Genomic DNA, 14,182 nt, shown 5'->3' on the forward strand with positions numbered 1-14,182 from the left:
AGACATTCGAGACCGGAAAATTCGCTGTTTAGTAGCCCGATACGGACAGCGACGAAGTACAGCAAGGAATGAGCCACTCCGCGAGCTTGGGCCACACGCTCGGCGTCAAACAGTCGCCTCCTGGTGCCACCACGTGGTGCGCATATCGTTGCGGGTAGCTGCCGTTACGACGGTACTCCGTCACTGCCACTCGCTCCTGCGTCGTATCCAAGTCCGTGAAGTTTGTTATTCTTGTTGTATTTTATGGATTTATAGACAGCATTAGGATGTGTTCTTGGTTTTCAAATGGTGTACTGCAATGTCCATTAAATCTAAACTCGGCTTGTAAGTGTTTTGCCGTGTGGAAATATGTTGGTAAGGGGTGTAGCATATTTCTTGTTGTGTGCTCTTGAGTCCGTTGAAAGTCCCCGTGTTTATTTTCAGGTTCGTTTGCCAATCTCCCCAGCGTCTCTCCAACTCCACATCGACGTAGTGTAGCTGAAACTTTCTATGGTTATTAGAATGACTAGACATAGTAATATATACGTTCGAGACTCACCTAATTAATTATCAGAGATGAGCACTCATTTATTTCTTCCTTGAATACCTCTTTTACTCTTGCTATCGAGTTACAATACGGAATATCCACAAGCTCCCTTCATCTAGTCATCTAGTCTTTGTCAGAGAAAGAACCAAATCGGAGTCATTAATATTTTATTCAACAACGGAGATAGTAAAAACCAGAGATAATGCAATGATAATGTTAGAGTTTCTTATGCGAGGAGTAACGTCTTTTCGTACTTACAACATTGCAGCCCAGTCAGCAATCGTGACAATCTAATACATAAGAAACAGTCAGCCTCGATTGCGGTAATGAAACCATTACCGCAATCGAGGCTGATATTTTCAAATGGCTCTGAGCACTATGGGACTTAACTTCTGAGGTCATCAGTCCCCTAGAACTCATAACTACTTAAACCTAACTAACCTAAGGACATCACACACAGCCATGCCCAAGACAAGATTTGAACCTGCGACCATTATATATTAGGAACGTCTTTGATTCTTACATACAGCCTAGTAACTGACACAGTTATTTCCGTAACAAAATGTGATATTACATGAGATAGGTGGGAATCCGAACCACTGTCGGATACGCAATTCAGGAAATTCAACTCAAAGCTATATTTTATCTACGACTGTCCTCTGTTCTTCCAAATACATTTAAGTTGCATAATCTTCGTGGTTTACATGTTCCTCATTTTCCCTCTTCCTTTTTTTGTTGCTCCTTGTTATTCTGGCGAATTTTGTTGCCTCATGGACCCTCTTTTCAGCTTCGTCCACTCTCATGTAAGCAATCCCAGCATATATTCTGTGGTCACCGCCAGACACCACACATGTTAGGTGGTAGCCTTTAAATCGGCCGCGGTCCGTTAGTATACTTCGTACCCGCGTGTCGCCACTATCAGTGATTGCAGACCGAGCGCCGCCACGCGGCAGGTCTAGTCTAGAGAGACTCCCTAGCACTCGCCCCAGTTGTACAGCCGACTTTGCTAGCGATTGTTCACAGACTACATACGCTCTCATTTGCAGAGAAGACAGTTTAGCATAGCCTTCAACTACGTCATTTGCTACGACCTTGCAAGGTGTCATTCAATTACTACGAATGTTTTCTGAACAGATAATACTGTGAATCATGTTCCGTCAAGAGCGACGTTCATCATTAATGGATTAAAGTTAAGTATCAAACTAATTACGTCCGCTTTCTGAATTCTAATTCCTTGTCATGTTCCAGACCTCACGTCAGTATAGTTCTTCCCTCCTCACGCCAGCCTGCGTGAGCTAAAACGCGTGCATTTCGGCCTCCTCTAGTAACACGGTGTTGGCTCTCCTGCCAGCACAACATATTCCTAGCAACTCCAGAACTTCATACCTCCTAAGTACCCCTCATTAAAAGAAATAAACAAATTACAGCCATAGTAACTTTCGAGAATAACAAAATAGCAACAACTCCAGCTACAGAAAAGTTTAGAAGGAAACACCGCTCGAAAACGACAGATAGACAAGAGAAACATAAGAGATCGCGAAGCCTATCATCTGATGGTGCTGCCAACAGTTGTATACTACATGTTTCTCGAATAGGAGTCTAATGACAATAATGACGTGCGAAATCAGCGGAAACATGGGTGTGGACGCACTCCGAGAGATCTTTAAACTGATTTTCAAACTGCTTCCTGATGTCCAATTCAGCTCTTTTAACTGTTCCGGCGTAACGTCAACTGCCGGCACACCGGGGAAGAACGGAAGAACAGAGACGGCTGTGAGACGCTGTCAGCCAATAGAACGCAGACGGACCCTTCTCTAGGGCGACACTGAGACAGGTGCGGCCTATACATGGAGAGAATATAAGCGCCGCGCCGCCTACCCTCGGCCCGCCCTTCGAACGCTACAGCAGTGACTTATGAACTGTATTGTTTTGCTTGCATTGAAATTGTATATACCGAGGGACATTGATTATTTGCGTATCGCCATTTGCTTGCGACACACCTTTGTGAGTACACAAAGTAAAGTATTGTCATTTGTCTTACTGTAATAAACTTCATTAATACGATGTGCCTCAATTTTTGTCTAGCGATCCGAGAAGGCAGGTTTCCTAGATAATCTATATTAGACGAGTGGGCAAAACACATTAACTACCATTTTTTCAAATAACTCTAAACAGTGATATAACATGAGAACCAAGAATCATGGTTTCGAAGCGGATTCACAGGTAAGTTACCTTAAAAAATGTTTAAGCGATGTCTGTATAAACTTCCACCAAATGACGCCGGTGAAGACCGCTGGCTAGTGGGATAGATCTTGTTCCAATGTGGCGTTTGTGATGTACATGTAGCCCAACAGTTATTGTTATTATTTAATCAAACGTGTAATATACTATGTTTCTAAGCAGATTCAGCATTAAATGAGCACTATTATGATCTTAAACAGGTTACTGAGTAAAAACCACATTTTAGTGGAAGAAATGGATGCGTTAGAGCAATTATTTATTGCCCGAATTTTTAGAAACATAGGCAGTTTATTAGAGAATAACGTTTACTATCTACATACTATGTGAAGCCTTTTGCTAAAGTAAATAACGAAAATCTGTGGAAAATAACGAACAAAAGAGGGATACTTCTCTACATCATAAAAGCGGAAGAAACCATTCTCAAGTAGCAGAAATCGGAATGACAGGAACTGGAAAATCTGAGTTCAGGACAAATTTGGGAGTAGCACAAGGATGCAGTCTGTCTCCAGTTTATTTTAGACCTATTTTGATGACGTGATAAGGCAATGGATAATTTACTTTATTTATATTTATGGCTCAATGAAGGTATTTATTCTACGAGATTACTCCCTCCTGACGACAAAATTGTGACATCTTATGGTGACAATATACTTCAAATGGCAGGACATATTTTATCCACAACAGTTAAGTTATATATTATATTATTATATATTTAGAATAAAACAAAAGTTTTGGGCTTCAGGGCCAGTAGCAAATTCCCTGGATAACAGTAATAAGTGAGCAGAATGTATGAAGAACAAAATCATTCAACTTCCTAGAAAGAAGAAAATAAAGATTTGATTACATTAAAAGAACGATATACACAACCTTCAGAACTAAAGATATTAACCAGGAGGATACAAACACAATGTAGTCCATAAAACCTAGAAATCGGTATATTTGTTTCACACATAGTTGCATAGTGTCAAAAACTTTCAATGTGTAATTTGTGTTTACTGTCTGACATACACTGGGAGCCATGCTAAGATATCTCACCTCTGCAGAAACATTCCTGTTCTTAGCTTACGCAGCAAGAGTTGATGAATACAATAATACAAAACATTCTACAATAAGAATGAAACTAATAGAGGTAAATGAAAAAGATTTAAAAATAAGTACCTGACTGAACTCCAATCAGCTGACGTTAAATTTAGAAAAGGTGATAAACTTAGAATTATGCAACTTAAATTTCCTTTAGAAAAATGATATACAGCTAATCTGTCAACAGAAGTATTTGAAATCGAAGTTGATGTTTATTCTAATCCAATTACATATAAATTGAAAGATATAAAAGGAAATTTTTATGAACAAGAACTACACAAAACGAAATATCGAGATGTATACTTAGTTGAAAAAGTTTTAAATTTTAAGAACGAAAGGAGATAAAGTTTATGTTAAATGGTTGTTTTGATAATTCACACAATAGTTGTGTATATGAAAATAAAGTAATTTTATAAAGATAATGTTGTTGTTGTTGTTGTGGTCTTCAGTCCTGAGACTGGTTTGATGCAGCTCTCCATGCTACTCTATCCTGTGCAAGCTTTTTCATCTCCCAGTACCTACTGCAACCTACATCCTTCTGAATCTGCTTAGTGTGTTCATCTCTTGGTCTCCCTCTACGATTTTTACCCTCCACGCAGCCCTCCAATACAAAATTGGTGATCCCTTGATGCCTCAGAACATGTCCTACCAACCGATCCCTTCTTCTGGTCAAGTTGTGCCACAAACTTCTCTTCTCCCCAATCCTATTCAATACTTCCTCATTAGTTATGTGATCTACCCATCTAATCTTCAGCATTCTTCTGTAGCACCACATTTCGAAAGCTTCTATTCTCTTCTTGTCCAAACTACTTATCGTCCATGTTTCACTTCCATACATGGCTACACTCCATACGAATACTTTCAGAAATGACTTCCTGACACTTAAATCAATACAGGATGTTAACAAATTTCTCTTCTTCAGAAACGCTTTCCTTGCCATTGCCAGCCTACATTTTATATCCTCTCTACTTCAACCATCATCAGTTATTTTGCTCCCCAAATAGCAAAACTCCTTTACTACTTTAAGTGCCTCATTTCCTAATCTAATTCCCTCGGCATCACCTGACTTAATTAGACTACATTCCATTATCCTTGTTTTGCTTTTGTTGATGTTCATCTTATATCCTCCTTTCAAGACACTGTCCATTCCATTCAACTGCTCTTCCAAGTCCTTTGCTGTCTCTGACAGAATTACAATGTCATCAGCGAACCTCAAAGTTTTTATTTCTTCTCCATAGATTTTAATACCTACTCCGAATTTTTCTTCTGTTTCCTTTACTGCTTGCTCAATATACAGATTGATCAACATTGGGGAGAGGCTACAACCCTGTCTTACTCCCTTCCCAACCACTGCTTCCCTTTCATGTCCCTCGACTCTTATAACTGCCATCTGGTTTCTGTACAAATTGTAAATAGCCTTTCGCTCCCTGTATTTTACCCCTGCCACCTTTAGAATTTGAAAGAGAGTATTCCAGTCAACATTGTCAAAAGCTTTCTCTAAGTCTACAAATGCTAGAAACGTAGGTTTGCCTTTCTCTAATCTAAGTCGTAAGGTCAGTATTGCCTCACGTGTTCCAGTGTTTCTACGGAATCCAAACTGGTCTTCCCTGAGGTTGGCTTCTACTAGTTTTTCCATTCGTCTGTAAAGAATTCGTGATAGTATTTTGCAGCTGTGACTTATTAAACTGATAGTTCGGTAATATTCACATCTGTCAACACCTGCTTTCTTTGGGATTGGAATTATTATATTCTTCTTGAAGTCTGAGAGTATTTCGCCTGTTTCATACATCTTGCTCACCAGATGGTAGAGTTTTGTCAGGACTGGCTCTCCCACGGCCGTCAGTAGTTCCAATGGAATATTGTCTACTCCGGGGGCCTTGTTTCGACTCAGGTCTTTCAGTGCTCTGTCAAACTCTTCACGCAGTATCGTATCTCCCATTTCATCTTCATCTACATCCTCTTCCATTTCCACAATTTTGTCCTCAAGTACATCGCCCTTGTATAGACCCTCTATATACTCCTTCCACCTTTCTGCTTTCCCTTCTTTGCTTAGAACTGGGTTTCCATCTGAGCTCTTGATAGTCATACAAGTCGTTCTCTTATCTCCAAAGGTCTCTTTAATTTTCCTGTACGTGGTATCTATCTTACCCCTAGTGAGACAAGCCTCTACATCCTTACATTTGTCCTCCAGCCATCCCTGCTTAGCCATTTTGCACTTCCCGTCGATCTCATTTTTGAGACGTTTGTATTCCTTTTTGCCTGTTTCACTTACTGCATTTTTATATTTTCTCCTTTCATCAATTAAATTCAATATTTCTTCTGTTACCCAAGGATTTCTACTAGCCCTCGTCTTTTTACCTACTTGATCCTCTGCTGCCTTCACTACTTCATCCCTCAAAGCTACCCATTCTTCTTCTACTGTATTTATTTCCCCCATTCCTGTCAATTGCTCCCTTATGCTCTCCCTGAATCTCTGTACAACCTCTGGTTCTTTTAGTTTATCCAGGTCCCATGTCCTTAAATTCCCACCTTTTTGCAGTTTCTTCAGTTTTAATCTACAGGTCATAACCAAAAGATTGTGGTCAGAGTCCACATTTGCCCCTGGAAATGTCTTACAATTTAAAACCTGGTTCCTAAATCTCTGTCTTACCATTATATAATCTATCTGATACCTTTTAGTATCTCTAGGGTTCTTCCATGTATACAACCTTCTTTCATGATTCTTAAACCAAGTGTTAGTTATGATTATGTTGTGCTCTGTGCAAAATTCTACCAGGCGGCTTCCTCTTTCATTTCTGTCCCCCAATCCATATTCACCTACTATGTTTCCTTCTCTCCCTTTTCCTACACTCGAATTCCAGTCACCCATGACTATTAAATTTTCGTCTCCCTTCACAATCTGAATAATTTCTTTTATTTCATCATACATTTCTTCAATTTCTTCGTCATCTGCAGAGCTAGTTGGCATATAAACTTGTACTACTGTAGTAGGTGTGGGCTTCGTATCTATCTTTGTCACAATAATGCGTTCACTATGCTGTTTGTAGTAGCTTACCCGCATTCCTATTTTCCTATTCATTACTAAACCTACTCCTGCATTACCCCTATTTGATTTTGTGTTTATAACCCTGTAGTCACCTGACCAGAAGTCTTGTTCCTCCTGCCACCGAACTTCACTAATTCCCACTATATCTAACTTCAACCTATCCATTTCCCTTTTTAAATTTTCTAATCTACCTGCCCGATTAAGGGATCTGACATTCCACGCTCCGATCCGTAGAACGCCAGTTTTCTTTCTCCTGATAACGACATCCTCTTGAGTAGTCCCCGCCCGGAGATCCGAATGGGGGACTATTTTACCTCCGGAATATTTTACCCAAGAGGACGGCATCATCATGTAATCATACAGTAAAGCTGCATGCCCTCGGGAAAACTTATGGCTGTAGTTTCCCCTTGCTTTCAGCCGTTCGCAGTACCAGCACAGCAAGGCCGTTTTGGTTATTGCTACAAGGCCAGATCAGTCAATCATCCAGACCGTTGCCCTTGCAACTACTGAAAAGGCTGCTGCCCCTCTTCAGGAACCACACGTTTGTCTGGCCTCTCAACAGATACCCCTCCATTGTGGTTGCATCTACGGTACAGCTATCTGTATCGCTGAGGCACGCAAGCCTCCCCACCAACGGCAAGGTCCATGGTTCATGGGGGCTGTATGTTCAAAAAAATGCAGTCTGAAGACAGCATTTTGCTGTCGCAAAGGAATAGTCTACTATTTTAGTTTCACAATCAATTTGTTTAGCAATCAATTACTTTTTGAATGTGATTTAACTATTTCCATTGATTTTTGAATTTGATTATTTTGTACTTTAATTACTTCATCTTTTACTTTAATTCTTCCATCTTTTACTTAAATACTTTCATCTTTCATTTTAATTCTATCGTATTTTAATTGAATTATTTCTGTTTAATTTATTTATTTCTTCTAGTTTTTGTAAACAAAAATTTTGATCTTTTATTAGATCTTCTGTAATTTTTCCTCCTATCTATGTAATTATGTAGTTATGTAGTTCTCAATTCGTTCAAGCACTCATTCATTCATAATAGGAAACACAGTCATAACTCAGTCACTCAAAATGATTCAGAAATTTTACTTGTTAGAACGATATCAGGCGATGATTCTTCTTCTCTGCAGGCTCGTGCTTTGCGGCAGTCTGCTAATCTGTACAAATAAAATGCCTCGTATTTTGGGAGCATTCTATAATCAGTCAGGAAACCTTAGATCAAGCGGATATTTCGCTTTGATGAAGTTTAACCTTTCAAAGAAGTAATGCAGCTTTTCGATTATTAAATGCCGATTCGTATCCAATCTATCGGAAGTTCCCTTCTGATTAACAACTACGCAATATATCAATGAATATCATTAGTTCTCAAACGTCAAATAATGTAAATCGTTACACACCTTTTGAATGAAGGAGCCATATATATATATATATATATATATATATATATATATATATATATATTTCCCTTTTAATGGTACAATTTCGTATCAGTTATCCTTTGTCATAAATCTCAGTATTCAGATTACAATTCTTCAAACAATGCTCAGGCTAATCGGCACGAAGACAATCTCAGAAGCTTTTTTGTAACAACTACCAGAGAGAGTACTACAAAGAATAATTATGTGCTCTTGGCATAGCTGTTGTATCAAACTACTTTACGCATGGAATCTGCGAGTATGAAAATAGAAAATTAGGAAATGTCATTCAATGGTAGAATTGTATCAGAATAATTCATCAAATATAACGAGATATTACAAATGCCCCTCGCAGCGAGCAAAGTTAATGATAATACACTTCACGAGCTAAGAGAAAGAATTTGTTGGGTTGTTTATTCAAAAGAGGAATATTTTGAATTACCAGAATTTTACTATAGTGAGTATGGGTAACATGTTAAGACAGTAGCTTTTTCATGTACCGGGGTATACCCGCATCCTGAGTACATAACCAGGGAAGATGTAGATTGGTGTAATTACGAAAAAGGTCTACCCATTTGGGAAATGGCATCCACAGGGAAACCCTGGAAAACCAGGACGAATAGACCCCAGCTCAGGTATAAAACAAGATAGGAAAACCTAAATCCAGTAATTTTGAAATATATAGAAGCTCCATAGATTAGATCGAAGGAAAAGTGCCTCATAGCCAAAAAAGAATTTTACGATAGTGCTCCAAAAGAATTTTCTAAATTCTTCTTTCGATGATGTTGCCGGTGATCTCATTGTGAAGTCGATGGAACAGGAACACTGGGTGCGAACAGCGGGTAGGCGACGTACAGCGTTTGGTGGAGGTGGTACGGAGGACAGGTGATGGCTTATGGTACAGGACAGAAGCTGGTAATGTGCCGTAGAAACAGCAAGATGATCTCAGGAACAGATGGTCAGGGACGTGATCATAGAAGAGGTTTAAAGTCGACTTCGTTGCCTTAATCCACTCTCTTCTAGGGATTATTCAGTCGAACAGCGCACATCATACACACAGCGTATTTTCTTACATATCCTGCATTGTTCAAGTTTCATATGCAATTCTCACATAAGTGCTGTGTCTTGAGGAAATGTAGATTCACTTTCATTGTATATCACTAAGGCTTCTGCTCATAGTCCACACTTACAAACACTAGTAATTAACAAATTCTTCTACCTATCTTGTAATTTTGTGCTAAACTATCTCAGGAGTAATCTCACTGTCTCTTAACCTATCACAGGAGTAATCTCACTGTCTCTTAACCTATTGCAGGAGTAATCTCACTGTGTCTTAACCTTAATATCATTATGCAGGAATAATCCCTTTATTCTTTTCGATTCAGGATATGCCAACAAGTATCATCCAGGATTTGGTATTTTTACAATAAAATATGGTCTGGTATAAATAAGATTCCATTTCTTTATGTTCTTCATCAGTTTCGCGGAATGGATGTGTTGCGTCAATAAAATCTTTTCTCCAAAATGAAACGCCTGGATCCGGTGAATCTGTTTATCATATGTCAATTTCCATTGTATTGCCTTTTTAGTTAAATTGACAAGTGCGAGTTGAATCTTTTCCTCTCATTTTAGAATCTGGTCTTCATACTTTGGCAGATGGTTTATCCAGAAGTTCTTTTCAATCTGACTTAACATAAGCTCTGTTGGAGTAAAGTTAGTTGAGGTATGTGTCAGATTATTAAATATTTGTTCAAATTCTGACAAATAATCAGCCCACCATGTTTGTTTACTGTGACAGTATGTACGTATGAATCGGTTTAATTCTCGGAAAACTCGTTCTATTGGATCACCTTGTGGATCGTAACATGATGCCAAAATTTGTCGAATACCAAGCTGTGTTAATGTTTGCTTCCATTTAAATGTGGTAAAAATTCTGTCATTAACTGTAATTATGGATTTCGGTAAACCTACATGCGGAAGATAGTCACGCACCAATCTCACTACAACACCTCTGGCAGAAACACACTTTACTGGATATAGTTTTACATATTTTGTAAATACGTCAAAGAATCCAACAATGAATTTGACTCCTCCTCTTGATCGTGGGAGACGGCCGCAGATATCACACGAAATTAACGCCCTTGCCTCTTGTGGAATAATTGAATGCAGAACATGCTTACTACGTCTATTATCCAGTTTTGCCTTTTGACAGAGTAAACAGTTTTGTATTGTTTGGTGCACTTTTCTCCGAATATTCGGATAATAACAGTATGCTCCTCATTTATTGGCACATTTGATCATACCGAAATGTCCCCATGATAAGTGGGTAAACCAAATTAATTTTTCGTCATATTCCTTCGGGATACATACACACCACTGTGGATTGTTGTCCTTCCCACATCTGAAGAATAATACTCCATTTAGTAATTTATAATGACCTAATCTAGCCCTTGAATTTTGTTGTTCCTTTAGCTGAATTATCTTCTTCCATCGAGGGTCTATTTGTTGTAAATTTCCAATATCCCTACAAAGAGATACATAATAAGTTTTGTAGATATTGTCCTGCAACAGTAATACTGCAAAATCCGAAGTATTTGCTGATTCTATTTCCAGAGTTAAACCGTCTGGGGATCTTGACAGTGCATCCTGTAATGGTACTAGAATTATGTAACATTATGGTGCCTCACCTGAACCTCTTGATACCAGTAATATACTACGGTATTTATGTTAACCACTTAACATATTTCTGAGACAACATTCAGATTTGAATTCACTTTTGATACATCGATATGTTTATATTGCAATTATATTATTCTTATGTGTATTCTTTCTTTTGTCACTATGATCTTTGACATACTTGTAACTCTGATTTTTGGGTGCGTAAGCGATAGTTAGTTGTTAACTTGTTAGAGAGTCGGACTTTGAGAAAGTCAAGTGTTGGACGTCATGTTGGAAAGATGCATAACGTAGTCCGCTTATAAAATGTGAACTTTAACAGTGACTTTGAGAGAGATGTTTTCAAGTATGTTTTGTATTGTGAAGTGATGTTTTGTGTGATACATGATATTGCAATAAAAGCAGTTAAAAGGAAGTGTAACTTAAATTTGGAGTGCTGATTATTTTTTTACATCACCATTGTGCTAACTTTGAAGGGTTTAATCTCCAAGAATGGTTTGAGAAGCGCATCAACAAAACTTTTGAATATAGCAGAATAAAACCTAGGCCTCTTTGCATCTGAGCTTGGAATCATAAAAACCTAGATTTTCAACGACTGAGCCATGGTTTTACGACGAGACCAGCGTGGGAAGCACAAAAAGATGAGTGCCTAGTTTTTTCATTATTACATGAAATGACTATTAACTGTACTCTAATGACACCTGCCACATAATATGACTTTTGTTGCCCGAAAGTGCAGTATTTAGCAGCGTGAGGAACACCACAATCTTTATTAAAGTTTGACATTTGTTGTGGTAGGGTTGTTAGAATCCACAATAATATTTTCTTTGCCAGACACATGAATAGTTTTAAATTGGTACTGTTGTAGTGTCATTGTCCAATGTGACAGTTTGGGATGTAATAATTTACATGTTTGCAAAAAGGTTAGTGATTGATGGTCACAATACACAATCGTTTCCTAGCCACATAAATAATAGTTAAACTTCTTGAATGCCCAGGTAACTGCAAGTGCTTCAAGTTCTGTGGTCATATAAGCTCTTTCACAGGGCGATAACACTCGACTAGCAAATGCTATTGGGCAGAATGTTGCTACCCCTTTTATTTTCCTTATTTGGAAGAGACAAGCACCTAATCCAACATCCGATGAATCCGTGCACAGACAAAACTCACAGTTCATATCAGGGTGATATAATAAGGATGTGTTAATGAGTTGGTCTTTAATGTCTCGAAAAGCTAATTCACATTCTTCAGTCCGTTGCCATGGCACATTCTTCTGTAGAAGCCAGTTTAATGCCTCAGAATTCATGGCTTGATTCTTTATGAAATGACGGAAGAATATTGCCATACCTACAAATCCCTTCAGCTGTCTTTTATTCCGTGGTGATGGAAAATTTGGATTTGCACTTATCTTCTTCTCGGTAGGCAGGATACCTTTTGCATGTATCATATGTCCTAAGAACTTAATTTGTGGTAAAGAAAAATGAGACTTCTGTAAGTTTACTGTAATTCCGGTTTTCTTGAAAACAGCAAACATCCTTTCCAAAATATGCAAATGCTCTTCCCATGTTTTCGTCGCTATTAATAAGTCGTCAACAAACACAGTTATATGACTACGCAATTCTGGTCCACGAACATAATACAATGCTGAAATAAATATTATGACACTAATATTAAGTCCGAATGGGACAACTCTAAATTGGTAACTTCTCCCGGCATAGAGGAATGCGCTATATTTCCTAGATTCTTCATCCATTTGGACCTGCCAGTACGAACTTGTCAACTCAACACTAGTTATGTACGAAACATCGTGGAAATTTTGAATTAATTCATCTATATTTTCTGGATGAGTTCTTGCAGGTACTATTATCTTATTAATCACTTTCGCATCCAGAACTAATCTTACGTTGCCTCCAGGTTTTGGAACGACTAAGAGCGGAGAACAATATGGACTAGTTGATGGCTCAATCAAGTTCCATGCTAACATTCTATTTATCTTCCTTTGAAAAGATTGTTTTAAACGCCAGGGATCGGATAGTGCGTCTAACAGTAAGTGGCTTCACTTGTAGGTGACAAATATACCCTTTAATAATTCATGGTTTCTCATCAAAAATCTCTTCACATGCCTCTAACAAATTATGAAGCTCCTGCCTTTGTTCTCTGGTAAGCTGATTTGATTCATTAGCTTTTATCATTGTTGTTTGGTTAAAGTCCTCCTGTTGTATCAAATCCTTTGAAAGCTCCTTCCATCGACCGTTTGTAGTGTCAATTAATTGAATTATGGCACCGCAACAATATTACTCATGCACCGTCACCTTTCTATTTAAATCCAGTGCTATCACTTCACCAGTTAATCTAAATTTAACTATTCCTTCCAAAAAATCAATCTGACATCGTACTCCTGCATACTCCCAATACCAAGAATTCAGTCCACTAATAACTTCTCAGCTACAAGGAACGTACATTTTATTGCTACATTTCCCATTTTCATCTCTAATTGTGTCTGTATTTTGACATTGGGAGAGCATGCTCCTACTGCTCCGATGATTTTGCAGTTCTGTACAGGCAAAATTGGTGCCTTCTTCTTCCTTATAATTCTCCTAAAAACAGCACCTGAAATGACATTGGCGGAAGGGATAAGTCCCTGCAGACGCACTATCCTCTGTGCCCACGATGGCTCAGATGGATACAGCGTCTGCCATGTAAGCAGGAGATCCCGGGTTCGAGTCCCGGTCGGGGCACACATTTTCAACATGTCCCCAATGAAGTACATCAACGCCTGTTTGCAGCTAGGGTGTCCATTTAATTATGATTTCATATAATATTTACCAAGATTTTTTATACTGAATTTTTTATACTAATTTTGTATGTTCATAACCTTCACTTATATCACAATCATTTCATTCACTATAAAATTTTTCTCTTGTTGATAATTGTGTTTCTTCAAATTTATTCCAAGAATCCAAGTAATCATCTGGATAAACACCTATTTTGTATTCATCAATTGTAAGTGGTTTCATTTCTTCAATTATGGAATAAACTTTTCCAGTATCTTCAACTTCTTGTTTTAAACATTCTACAAATTTTTTATGACAATTTGGTCCGCTATAAACAACAGTATCTTTATATTTCCATATACATATTTAACACATTAACAAAATCCACTTGGTTCATGTTTCTGATATTTC

General features: G+C 38.1%; 1 non-coding gene across 1 annotated transcript; it reads left to right on the plus strand.

Annotated features, from left to right (window-relative positions):
- Positions 1–13,660: 13,660 nt before the first annotated feature.
- Trnat-ugu lies at positions 13,661–13,735 on the plus strand. The gene has a single exon. It is a non-coding gene; the product is annotated as a tRNA-Thr (tRNA).
- The last annotated feature ends 447 nt before the right edge of the window (positions 13,736–14,182 follow it).

The sequence above is a fragment of the Schistocerca piceifrons genome, chromosome 5, assembly GCF_021461385.2.
Source record: "Schistocerca piceifrons isolate TAMUIC-IGC-003096 chromosome 5, iqSchPice1.1, whole genome shotgun sequence".
Classification (NCBI taxonomy): Eukaryota; Metazoa; Arthropoda; class Insecta; order Orthoptera; family Acrididae; genus Schistocerca; species Schistocerca piceifrons.